The sequence below is a fragment of the Trichechus manatus genome, unplaced genomic scaffold, assembly GCF_000243295.1.
Source record: "Trichechus manatus latirostris isolate Lorelei unplaced genomic scaffold, TriManLat1.0 scaffold00034, whole genome shotgun sequence".
Lineage (NCBI taxonomy): Eukaryota > Metazoa > Chordata > Mammalia > Sirenia > Trichechidae > Trichechus > Trichechus manatus.
In genome coordinates, this window is record NW_004443970.1 from 17,870,101 (window position 1) to 17,884,157 (window position 14,057).

General features: G+C 39.0%; 1 non-coding gene across 1 annotated transcript; it reads left to right on the forward strand.

Moving 5' to 3' along the window:
• The first annotated feature begins 10,707 nt into the window (after nucleotides 1–10,707).
• Nucleotides 10,708–10,778, forward strand: TRNAR-UCU (transfer RNA arginine (anticodon UCU)). Its single transcript has one exon. It is a non-coding gene; the product is annotated as a tRNA-Arg (tRNA).
• The last annotated feature ends 3,279 nt before the right edge of the window (nucleotides 10,779–14,057 follow it).

Below are 14,057 nucleotides of genomic sequence, written 5' to 3' on the forward strand. Positions count from 1 at the left end.
ATAGGGTCGCTATGAGTAGAAACCAACTTGATGGCACCTAAGAACAATACGCTTCATTGGTTTTGCTTCTCCAGAGAACCCAGCCTAAGACAGTGGGGAACAATTCAGACACAGAGTAGTCAATGAGTAAAAAGAGAGACATCCAATATGGGAAGGCAGGGCAAAGCCAGTCAAGGAATCCAGACAGGAGTGCTTAAAATCTGCAGCAAATATGTAGGACTGTTAGCTAATAGAGACTCAGTTTCAAGACTGAGAGTCAGGACCAGACTCTCGTTCCTGGGAAGGATAAATCAAGGCAGACAGAAGCTTCCAGTTTTACAGATTTAGTGGGCCCTGAAATACTAAGAAGAAGCCCTTGTTGTGCAGTGGTTAAGCACTTGGCTGCTAACTGGAGGGTCAGTGGCTCAAACCCACCAGCAGCTCCATGGGACAAAGATGTGGAAATCTGCTTCCATGAGGATTGCAGCCTTGGACACCCTATGGGGCAGTTCTATGCTGTCCTATAGGGTCACTATGAGTTGGAATTGACTCTGTGGCAATTTTTTTTTTTTTTTTTTAGTTTGGCATACTAAGCAGGTTACCATATGAAGGGCATAGGAAAAAGGATAAGTCAGAAACCATAGTTTAAAAGGTAAAAATATGATACAAAAGGGGAAATTGTATAGAAATTTGAGTATTTTTAAATTAGAAATGCATCCATCCAATTACCAAATTGTTATTGGGTATATCTATGGCCATATAATATACTATGACAGGCTATAAGGATACAAAAATACTTGTACTACTACTGCTAATGATAATAATGATAGCAGTAGTAATAGTCAATATTTCTTGAATGCTTATATTATGCATAGTTATTTTTCCATGTGTTTCTCATATGTGAATTCATTTTATTCTCACAATAATCTCATAAGGCAATTACTATTATTATCCAAATTTACCTACAAGGAAACTGAGGCACAGAGAGATTGCATGATTTGCTCATAGTTACACAGCTAGTGAGTCGGAGAATCAGAATTCAAATCTGGAAGTCTGGCTGCAGAGCTCATGCTCCCTCCACTCTCCCACACTGCCTGGTCAGAGACGAACCATGCACAACCCATGCCCTCAATGAGCTGACAGAGTAGAGATGACAGTGAAGACACACACTTGTAAACAACTAATTATAGCACAATGTCACACATGCTATTGAATAACAAACATATATGTCTTGGTTATCAAGAAATGGAACACTGGTAGAGGTCTGTGGATGCTTCTCAAAGGAGAAAACATTTTTAGCTGGATCTGGGATAATGAGTGGGATTTTGTCATGTGGATAAGAGAAAACTCATTCCAGAGAGAAAGAATGGAATGATAAAGACTCCTGGAAGGAAAGAGCTGGGATTGTTCACTGAAGGGCAAGCTGGGACACAGGATGAACTATTGAAAGTAACAGATGATAAAGACAGGCATATGGAGTTAAGTTCACTTCTGAGAAAGCTGTGTGCCACAAAAAGTGTGGATGCCATACTGGAGACTCTAGGGAGCTTTTTTGGACTGTAAGCAGAGAAGCAACACAATAAAAGTCAGAAGCAGTGGGGAAAATGGATTGAGTGATGGGAAAGAGGGACAAGGCCAAGGTGAACCACTTGTCACCCTAACCTTGAGACTGAGCCCCAGTATGTGAGTGAAGAGCTACTAACATATTCCATATCAGGACAGCCTTCCCTCCAGCTAGCCCCAGCTGTCCAGGAGCAGGAATGCAGAGGCAAGGAATCAGTCTGGGCCTGATACGTAACAGTGACAGTAATAGAAAACACCTTCAAAACTAATTTCCCAAGGTCCTACAATTAATTGGTTGAGGAACTTAGCTTTGAACCCACAGTCTATGCTCTTAAGTAGTATACTCCATCACTTACAATGCTTCTATGACTGAATAGGAAAAGGTGGTGTAAACTGACCCTCTAGTTGTTAACTGTGAAAGTTTCAGGACCCTGGCTTTGCCCTGCCTTCCCATATTGGATGTCTCTCTTTTTACTCATTGACTACTCTGTGTCTGAATTGTTCCCCACTGTCTTAGGCTGGGTTCTCTGGAGAAGCAAAACCAATGAAGCGTATTGTTCTTAGGTGCCATCAAGTTGGTTTCTACTCATAGCGACCCTATGTACAACAGAACAAAACATTGCCCAGTACTATGGTATGATAAGGAATTGGATTAAATCAGCGGCTAAAATGTTGAGATATGGAAGAAGAAATAAAACTTCTTGCTTTTGGTCTCCTGGGTATTATGAAATGATGCAGCCTTCTAAATGCGACTTGTCAGCAGGCGGAGGACTTGGCTCCGAGGCAAAGCTCAGAACCCAGATAGAATTGGGTGCCATTGTATCTTCAGTGCAGTGAAACCGTGGGCCAGTTATTCATTTATTTTTAATTTGAGCCTCTGTCTTCTCTTCTGTAAAATTCAGATGACAATAATATCGACCTCATAAGGTTGATGAAAGGATTGAAAATACCAGACATGGAGTGCATTAAGTTCGTGGTAAGTTCTCAATAAATGGTAACCACTGGGTTATGAGGAGCCCTTGTGGTGCAGTGGTTAAAAGCTCGGCTGCTAACCAAAAAATCAGCAGTTCAAATCCACCAGTGGCTCCTTGGAAACCCTATGCGGTTGTTCTACTCTGTCCTTTAGGGTCGCTATGAGTTGGAATGGACTCGACGGCAACAGGTTTGCTTTTTATTTATTTTTTGGTTATTGGGTTATGATAAGGGAGAGTGGTGGGAACGCGTGAGACATGAGTTCTATTCCCAGCCAATGCACCTCATATGCAGCTACCACCTGTCTAAGTGACTGCTTATGTGTTATTATGAGGCTGAACAGGTTTGAGCAGCACTTCCAGACTAAGATAAACTCGTTGCTGTCGAGTCAATTCCAACTCATAGTGACCCTAAAGGACAGAGTAGAACTAAGATAAGACTAAGACTAAGATAAGGTAAGACTAAGACTAAGATAGACTAGGGAAAAAGATCTGGCAATCTACTTCCGAAAAATCTGATCCCGTTGTGCGTGGGATCACCACAAGTCGAGAAATGACTCAACAGCAGCTAACAACAACAGTAACAACATTGGGTTATGATATTGATGGTGAAAGTGTAATGATTTCTCTGTCTCTGGAGGCAATCAAGCAGAAAATAAGTGTTACTAAAGGGAATTCTATGAGATATAAAGTTATCCTTTCTAATTCTTGGATTTTAGATTAATTCCAAAACATGACCAAAGCCAGGCAGGGGAGAATCATAAGATTTTTTTGGTTCCAACCCACTAATCTGATGGGTGGTGATACTTAGGTCCTATGCAATGTCAGCTAGAACAGCTGCCAGAAAAACTGCTGGAGCTGCATAAATACGATGTGGAAACTTCAAGGAGAACAAAGAGAGAAAGTATTATGAAGATCTCCAACAGTAAATTTGTGGATTACTTATCTCTTGAAATTAGACCCCCAACACACAAGGTATTTGCTAATCCTACCTCAACTCATTCCTCATTAAACATCATTAGCAAAATCTACTGAAAAAGTTTTCCTCATAGGAACATATCTATAATGTTATCACATGAGTCCATAAGAAAATTGGAATCAGTGTTTTAGATGTGGCTTTGTCTACGTTGTTTAAGAACAAATCCATTTTGGCATGTAAGCGTGAAACTATTTGCATTTTTTGGGAGCTGAGTTGGAGATGCAAGTTAAGCCAGGTGAATTAAGCCTTAAGTAGACTTGCAAGACTTGTATGTGTAAATTTTTTTAAAATATTTATTTGTTCGGTGTTTGCATTTTGTTTGTGCTTTTTCCTCTTGCTTTCTGTTGTACATAGGGTCACTAAGAGTCAGCACCAACTCAACAGCACCTAATAACAACAACAATAATCATTAATATCACAAGCAAGTAAAATTTTGTTGAAGATAATTCAAAGGCAGTTAGAGCAGTACATCAACAGGGAACTGCTAGATATTCAAGCTGGATTCAGAAGAGGATGTGGAATGAGGAATATCACTGCTGATGTCAGATGGATCTTGGCTGAAAGCAGAGAATACCAGAAAGATGTTTACCTGTGTTTTATAGACTATACAAACACATTTGCCTATAGGGATCATAACAAATCATGGATAACATTGTGAAGAATGGGAATTCTAGAACACTTAATTGTGCTCATGAGGACACTGAACATAGACTAAGAGGCAGTGGTTCAAACAGAGCAAGGGATACTGAGTGGTTTAAAATCAGGAAAGGTATGCCTCAGTGTTGTATCTTTTCACCATACTTATTCAATCTGTATTCTGACCAATAATTTGAGAATTTGGACTATATGAAGAGGAACATGGCATCGGGATTGGGGGAAGACTCGCTAACAAATTGCAATATGCAGATGCCAAAACCTTGCTTGCTGAAAGCAGAGGGCTTGAAGCACTTACTGATGAAGATCAAAGACCACAGCCTTCAGTATAGGTTACACCTCAATGTAAAGAAAACAAAAATCCTCATAATGGGAACAATAAGCAACATCATGATAAACAGAGAAAACATGGTCTCATGTACTTTGGACATGTTGTCAGGAGGAATCAGTCCCTGGAGAAGTACATCATGCTTGGTAAAGGAGATGGTCACCAAAAAAGAGGAAGACCTTCAGTGAAATGGACTGACACAGTGGCTTCAACAATGGGCTCAAACAGAGCAACAATTGTGAGGATGGCACAGGACAGGGCAGTGTTTCTTTCTGTTGTACATAGTCTCTATGAGTCAGAACTAACTGGACAGCATCTAACAACAGCACCTGCATGAACTACCAGAAGAACAGACAAGTCTGTCTTGAAAGAAATGCAACCAGAGTGCTCCTTGGAAGCGAGGATGATGAGACTTCATCTCATGCACTTTGGTCATGATATCAGGAAGGATCTGTACCTGGAGAACGACATCATGCTTGATAAGGTAGAGGGTTAGTGAAAAAGAAGACTCTCAATGAAACGGACTGACAGAGTGGCTGCAACAATAGGCTCAAGCATAACAATTATGAGGATGATGCAGGACCAGGCAGGGCAGTGTTTCTTTCTATTGTACACAGGGTTGCTATGAATCGGAATCACCTCCACCCCACCTAACAGCAACAACTTATTTTATATTTACTTTGCTCTTCTTTTCCTAGATTCTTAAGGTGGACAATTTAGATCACTGATTTTACTGCAGTCACTGGTAAGTTATTGCTCTTGATAGTGTCCCACATAACTCTCAGAGTTTCTTCATTTTTTAAAATTCTCTTATCTGATTTTTCCTCAAGTAAATTGTTGTCAGGTGTTTTATCTTCAGTCTCACTAATTTTGACTTCCATTGCCTCAATTCTGCTCCCATGACTTTCTTTTGAGTTGTCTAATTCTGAAATTTTATTGTTAATCTTTTGTATTTCTATTTGCTGTCTACCTATGAATTCTAGCAGCCTGTTAAATTTGTCGTTCTGATTTTGTATAGCATTCCTGAATTTCTCTGTTGCTGTCTGTGTGTTCCTTGGCTTGGTCTAAGTTTTGCCTGATCTCTTTAAGCGTTCTGTATATTAATCTTTTGAATTCTACCTCCAGTAATTCCAAGACATTTTCTTCCTCCAGAAGGTTTTCTGGTTCTTTGTTTTGGTCACTTGCTGGAGCCATCTTGATCTGCTTCTTTATATGATTTGATACTGACTGCTGTCTCCAAGCCATTAGTAAGTTATTATATTTATTTATCATATGTTTGCTTACTGTGCCCTAGCTTTTTTGTTTTGTTTTGTTTTGATAAGCCCAAATAGACTGGGAGAGTGAGCTACTTTGGTTATTGGCATCTTTGAAGCTCTCACATCCTGTCACCAGGAGTTAGAGCTGTAACTAGGTGAGTGAGCTCAGGAGTCTGTTTACTTTTCTCATGTGGATTCAGCTCAGGGATCCAGGTCATCAGACACTGAGTATGTGGTGCAGGCTCTCACCTACAGTCCTGGATGAGCAGAGTTACGTAGGGGTGATTGGAGCAGTCACAGGTATCTGGCTGCAGTAGGGGGCTATGTCCTGAGCAAGGTAAGGGGCTGAAGGCTGCCCCTGAGTGCCTAGGTGAAAGGTGTGCCCCTGTCCCCTAGAGCGTGTAGGTGAATAAGTTTTGCAGCCAGACTTTAGGCACCCAATGCTGTTGACTGTACAGACAGGGAGGCACCACTTATTCTTGGACCCCTGTCATGGGTGGCTAGGTGGAATGGGTGAATCTGCCAGTCCTCAGGTCCCTGATGGTGGGTGAGGACCCAGCTTAATGGGCAGAGTGGTGTCAAATATCACGAATCTGCCACTCCCCCTTGGCTGTTGCAGTTGAAAATAGGCTTCCGGTATATACCCTGTTGTTCTATGCTATTGAGGGCCTAAGCTGTTGAATAGGCTTACACAAGTTTAGGCTGGGGTGAAGGGAGTTTGAAGTCCATGGGCCCCTTATGTCTGTGCCTATGCAAAGGGGCAGTGGCTACCCTGAGTTCCTGGCTTAGGGGGCTTGGCAATTTTTTAAAGCCTTGAGACTGGTTTGGGTGCAGTTAGTCCTGAGTACCCAGCTTAGGGGATTTGGCGGGGTTTTTTGTTTGTTTTCTCCCTAAAGCCACAAGATTGGTTTGGGCGCGATAACTCCTATTTTGGGCTTAGGGAGCATGGTAATTGTTAAATACTACCAGACTGGTATTGGAGCAGACTGGGGAGTGGGGTGGCACTTGTCGTCTATGAAAATCCCAGAGGGGGCAGGGTTGTTTTGATCCTGCACAGTAGGTTAGATGCTTGCACTTAAATTTCTGAGAGCCAGTGCTGCTTCTCTCTGGCTCCGGAGGCTTGTGCAGATGCTGCACTGCCCGGTTTCTCCCAACGCTGTAAAATGCATCCCAAGCATTACTGCTTGCCTCAGCCCATGTGTGCCAGCCGATTCAGCCTGCAGGGTGCCGGCTAGCTCAAGTCTGGCACTTCTTCACTGCTTCTGAACTGTTTTTCTCTCCCCCTGCAGCTCAGTTCAACTCCTCAACTTTGTTTTTGATGTTCAGGGTACCTAGATTGTCATTTATAATTGATTCACTTGTTTTTGGGGGTCTTTGTTGTAGGAAGCACCACAGGAAGCGTCTGACTATTCTGCCTTCTTGGCCCCACCTAGATCACTGATTTTAAACCTTTATTTCTGATCTAAGCATTTAAAGTTTTACATTTTTCTCTAAGCAATGTTTTAGCTACATCCCACAAATTCTAATTTGTTAAATATTTTATTGTATTTAAGTTAAAATGTATTAAATTACCCCTATGATTTCTTCTTTGACTAATTGATTATTTAGAAGTGCATTATTTAATTTCCAGTTATCTGGGAATTTTCAAATTATTTTTCTGTTACTCATTTCTAATTCCATTATACTGTGGATCATAGAATGGATGCTATATGATTTTAATCCTTTGAAATGTATTCAGACTTATTTTATGGCATAGAATATGGCCTAACTTGGTAAATAAAAGAATGTTCCTTCTTCAGTTGATGGGTGGAATGTTCAATAAATATTAGTTAGGTCAAGTTGTTTGATAATTTCTACAATATCCCTGTTGATTTTCTGACTACTGTTATATCAGCTAGTGAGAGAGGAGTGTTGAAATTTCCAACTACATTTGTGGATTTCTCTCTTTCTCCTTTCAGGCCTGTCAATTTTTGCTTCTTGTATGTTTAATGTCTGTTATAAGCACATACAACTTCAGGTTGATTATGTGTCCATAAGAAATTCATCTTTTTATCTCTATAAAATATTTCTCTATATCCCCGGGAATATTCAGTGCCTAGCAGTCTACTTACTGATCTGCTATTAATGTAACCATGTCAACTTTCCTATGATTAGTGTTATCATGGGATATCTTATCCCACCTTTTAATTTTTTTTAAATAGACTATATTTGAGAATGATTTTGGATTTACAGAAAAATTTAAGTTCCAGGTTTTCAATTACAGGGTATGTACATTAGATGCCTTGATATTGGTCACAGGTCACTGAAGCTCTGATTTTTCTTTTTCCCCTTTATTTTTTCTCTCTGTTCTTCATTTTGGATAGTTTTATTGCTGTGTTTCAAATTCAGTGTTTTTTTTTTTCTTCACTGAGCTTTTCTTTTCATCCAATGAAAATCTTATTTCACTTATTTTATTTTTCACCTCTAGAGCCTTCATTTACTTTTTAAAAGCATTTCTTCTTTGTCTTTCTTCATTAGGCTTATGTTTTTTTAAAAGCTTAAGCATATTGTACATATTTAGAATAGCTGTTTAAAGTCCCCTGTCTGCTGATGGTTTCATCACTGTTATTTCTGGATCTATTTCTATTGTCTTATTTTTTTCCTGGTTCTAGGTCTCAATTTCATGCTTCTTTACATGTCTAGTACTCTTTGAATGGATGCCAGACATTGTGAATTTTACATAGATGAGAGCTAAATTTTGTTGTAGTCTTTGAGTGTTGGACTTCTTACAGCAAGAATTGTATCTGCCCAAAAATTTGTTTCTTTTGAGCTTTGTTTTTAAGCTAGTTTAGGGTGGCCACTGCAACCTTAACTATAATTTATTGCTATTACTAAGGCATAAATCTTCTAAAGTTTCTAATTATAGTTCCATATATTTAAAAACAGTTCCTGTGTGGCAAAAACAATTAAGTGCTCTGCCGCTAACTGAAAGGTTGGAAGTTTAAGTTGACCCAGAGGTACCTCAGAAGAAAGGTCTGGTAATCTATTTCTGAAAAATCAGCCACTAAAAACCCTGTAGACAACAATTCTACTCTGACATACCTGGGATCACCGTGAGTTGGAAGTAACTTGACAGCAACTGGTTTTGTTATATTTAACAAGGTCTCTTCTTTCTGGGTAAGAAAATTCAAATGATTCTCAGTCCTGTGTGAATCTAAATCTATAAGCCAACTCTGTCCTGTCTACAACTGGTCGAAGGACAGTACTATTTGAGCTCAACTCTGGGATCTATAATCTAGAGAGAGGGAGATGGAACTTCCAGTGACTACCTTGCACATTAGGCACTCAAAAAATATTATCTCCATTTGAAGAAAAGAGTTAAATCTTAGACAATTAAATGCTCCAAATGATCCACCTCTACACAATTCCACCTTCCTTCTTTTAGTAGAGGGTGTTAACCAACAGAGTTCTTGACTGGAAGTGCTTAATTTAATGTGTAACCTTTGGCAAAAGTCCTCTCTGTGACACTGTATCTTTGTCTATGATATGAATGTAATAATTATACTGAGCCAGGTTTTTTGAGAGAATGATACATATCTCATTCATCTCTAGTTAACCCCAGTTCCTAGAGAGTGCCTTGTACGTGATGGTGCTATATGCATGGTTAAGGATAGAAATCTGGTAGAGAGGAATCTGCTGCACTTGGAGGCAGGAAATGAAGGAGCAGGCAAGGACAATATGTCTTCTACACCTAAGTTGAGGGAAATCAAAGAAGTGCAAGTCCTCGCTCTGGCTTTAGAGACACAGCAACGGCACCCCCTTGGGAGACAGGGCCTAATGAAAATCAGGCTGTGACTGATTGAATTAGCTACTTCTCTTCTCATGGAAAGAAGTAAGTAAACCAGAAATGTTCCCTACAGTACTACTTTATGTGGAGAGACAGCAGAAACATTTCCCTCTATGGGCTAAGGCCAAGATATATAGATTGGAGAGGAGAGGTTTCATCTCCATCACCAAGGAACTGAGCCAGGATAGGTTTTCTCATTCCAACTTCCTCGCTTTCTGGACTATAATGGTAGCGATGGCCGTACAGTGGGTGTAGACTTAGTATGGGCAAGGAAAGACGAGCAGATCCAAGATGAGAAGAATGTTTCAAGAATGAGTTTATACTGAATATTTTTTAGACTGGCTTCTGGACATTCCAATCTGCATTGGTTCATCAAAGGATGATAAGGCAGTTGATATCAGAAAGCAAATAAATGTGAAAAGAGAGCTTTTATTTATATCTCAATTTAATAAGTATTCTTTCCCTTTTAAAATTCTGAACAAAATAAAAATCAACATATAAGACACAACAAGGAAATATGCCCTTTAAATAGTGCATTGCATATGGAAAAAATAAAATCCTTGGGAACACATACTCCCTCCTTGAAAGTTGACATGCCATTTTAGAGTAAGCTTGCTTTGTTTAAACTAGAATTTACATCTTAGTAGCAGCTTACAAGCCTGTTACCTGTGAGGGGATAGTTGCCATGACAACATTAATAAGCCTGTCCTATGACCAGAGATATCTTAAAGAGAGAATACGTTCGTGCTCCCACTTATTATCATATTGGTCTCTGCTTTCTGGACAGGAAGAGCTAAAAAAAAAAATCACTCTAACAGAGGAAAATATTTATTAATGGTCTTGTGGTGATCCATTTTAAGCTTTAAATGAGAGGAAAATTTTATGGTATTAACAAAAAAGGTCTGCTAGAAACCATTTCTTTAAAAAGTGTGTAATGTTTGTAATGGCTACTACTGCAATGAAACTTGACATTTGTTTATTTATTTAACAAATAATGTGTTGAATTTGCCATTAGTCTAGTTTGGCCTGATACATATGCTTGTACAGTCTTCCTCAAAAACCTTTTTCATTTGATAATTAAGTCAGTAATCTTTCATATATTTCTTAACTAAGCAGTAAATATTCATCCAGCACTATATATTTAACATGAGACATTGGTGGTTCAGTGGTAGAATTCTTGCCTTCTATGTAGGAAAACTGGGTTCAATTCCCAGCCAATGTGTTTCATGCATAGCCCGCACCCATCTGTCAGTGCAGGCATGAGTGTTGCTGTGATGCTGAACAGGTTTCAGTGGAGTTCCAAGACCTAAGATGGACTAGGAAGAAAGGACAGTATCTACTTCCGATAACTTATGGATCATAAGAACCCAATCCATAACCAATCATGGGGATCAAGCAGGACCATGCAGTGTTTTATTCAGTTGAGCATGGGGTTGCCACGAGTCGGAGACTGACTTAATAGTAGTTAGGAACAACAATATATTTTACACATATTATGTTTCTGTAATAGCCATAACAATAGGTTCAAATATACCAACAATCATGAAAATGGCACAGGACTGGGTAGTGTTTGTTATACATAAGGTCGCCAATTTGGAGCCGACTTGACTGCAGCTAACAAGGACATATTTCTGTACCACACAGGCACTTTAAATATAGCATAGCTTTTCAGCCTCAGAACAAAATTCAGTATGGATTATCTATATTTACTGTTGAGAAAAGTAAGTCTCAGAGTGTTCGAGTAGGTTTCTCTGAGGCACAGTTGGGCAAGTACACTCAGATTCAAAGGTAGTGCTTTAAGAACAGCCTTACACGGCCTTCTTTCCCCATCAACGCCACTACCCACCCCCACCTAAGTACTTAGCAACGTGTGAGTTCTCTAAAGTATATTCAAACAAGAGCCAGAGAAAATCTCTACCCTCAAGGACTTTTTAAACCATTCAGATACATTTATAACCCAGTTAGAGAAAATTTAGGGAAATTACATAAACTTACAAGTCTTTAGACAGGGATTCATGAGCCAAATCTGTCATTAACTTGCTGGATGTTCTTATGCAAGTCATATATTCTGGTTGTACTTTAGTTTGCAGAAACTGCTATCTAATAAAATCTGAGTTACTAGGTAGACCAGAGCTCTCTGGAAATGGCTTAGGCTGCCTCAAAAACTAATGAGTATCCTATCTTAAAAGGTATTTAACAAGACGCTGGATGACCAAGTAACAGATAATTCTACATGAAAAAGTGGATTTAAACAAAGGATGTTGTTAGTTGCTGTCAAGTCAGCTCCAACTCATGATAACGTTATGTAAAATATAACAAAATGTTCCCCATCTTATGTCTTCTTCATGATCCACTTGTTATGGTCATTGTGTAGTGCCTTCCAGTCTAATGGGCTCATCTTCCGGCACCATATCAGACAATATTCTGTGATCCATAGGGTTTTTCACGGGCTAATTTTTGGAAGCAGATCATCAGCTTTTCTTCCTATTCTGTCTTAGTTAAGAATATCTGCTGAAATCTGTCTACTATGGGTGACACTGATGGTATTTGAAATATCTGTGGCACAGCTTCCAGCATCATAGCTACATGCAAGCCACCACAGTATGATAAACTGACAGACAGGTGGTGTAAACCAAGGATAGGTGGTTTTTTGTTTGTTCATCAACTATTGTGAGATGTGTGTTAAAAATCTCAGTTATAATTGTGGATTTATCCATTTCTTCATTTAGTTCAATTAATTTTTGCTGTATTATTGGGTCATACTGATTTGTGATGGTGATATCATACTGTTGGGTTGACCCTCTTTTCAGTTTGAAATATCATTCCTATCTATTATAGTGCTTCTTGTCTGTTGTTGGTGTTAGGTCTGTCAAGTTGGCTCCGACTCATAGTGACTTCATGTATAACAGACCAAAATGTTGCTCAGTTGCTTCTTGCCAAAGTTTACTTTTTAAAAAATTTTGTAGTTATACCAGCTTTCTTTTGGTGTATGAATGTTCCATTTTTTATCACTTTACTTTGAACATTTCTATGTCTACATAATTAAAGTGTATTTCTTTTAAGAAGCATATGTTGTTATTATTGTTGGGTGCCACTGAGTCTATTCTGACTCACGGCAACACTATAGGACAGAGTAGAACTGTCCCATAGGGTTTCCTAGGCTGTAATCTTTAAAGGAGCAGATTATCAGGTCTTTTCTCCTGTGGATTTGTTGTTTCTTTAACCCTTCAGACAATCTTAATTTTCTTACTGGGAGTATGTAGACCATATAATGCAATAACTAATATACTTGGCTTTAAATCTGTCAGCCTATTATTTGTTTTCTATTTGGCACATACATTTTATGTTCTCCTTTTGCTCCTTTCTTGCCTTCTATTAAATTGATCACTTTTTTTTTTTTTTTTTAAGGAAAGCTTTTAATAACCAGGGTGTAAATGCAGGAAAAAGAAGACCTATATCAGAGATCATTAACATTAGTATAATAAATGAATTTTAAATTATTTCTCCCACTTAAGAAATGTTGTTGTTGTTAGATGCCGTTAGTCAGTTCTGACTCAAAGCAATTCTAGGTACAACAGAAGAAAACACTCCCCAATCTTGCACCATCCTCATAATCATTACTAGGTTTAAGCCCATTGTTGCAGCCATTGTGTCAATCCATCTCATCCAGGGTCTTCCTCTTTTTCACTAACCCTCTACTTTACTAAGCACTATATCCTTCTCCGGGGGCTGGTCCCTCTTGATAATATATCCAAAGTACATAAGACGAAGTCTCGCCATCCTCACTTCTAAGGAGCATTCTGGCCATACTTTTTCTAAGACAGATTTGTTCATTCTTCTGGCAGTCCACGGAATATTCAATATTCTTCACCAACACCATAATTCAAAGGCATCAATTCTTAGGTCTTCCTTATTTGTTGTTCAGTTTTCACATGTATATGAGATGATTGAAAATACCACGGCTTGGGTCAGGCGCACCTTAGTCCTCAAAGTGACATCCATCTTTGCTTTTTAACGCCTTAAAGAGGCCTTTTGCAGCAGATTTGCCCAGTGCAATGTGTCTTTTTTTTTTTTTTAATTGTACTTCAGGTAAAGGCTTATGGAACAAATAGTTTCTCATGAAACAGTAGTACACATATTGTTTTGTGACATTGGTTAACAACCCCACAACATGTCAACCCTCTCCCTTCTCAACCTTTTATTTTTTTATTTTTTTGGTGAAAATATACATAGCCAAAGATACACCATTTCAAAAATTTCTACATGCACAGTTCAGTGACATCGACTATACTCTTCCAATTGTGCTGCTATTCTCACTTTAGATGAAGGCTTTCAGAACAAAATAGTTTCTAATTTACAGTTAGTACACATGTTGCCCTATGACGATGGTTAACAATCTCACATCACATCAACACTATCCTTACTCAACCTTGGGTTCCCTATCACCAGCTTTCCTGTCCCCTTCTGCCTTCTGGCCCTTGTCCATGGACTGCTGTGCCTC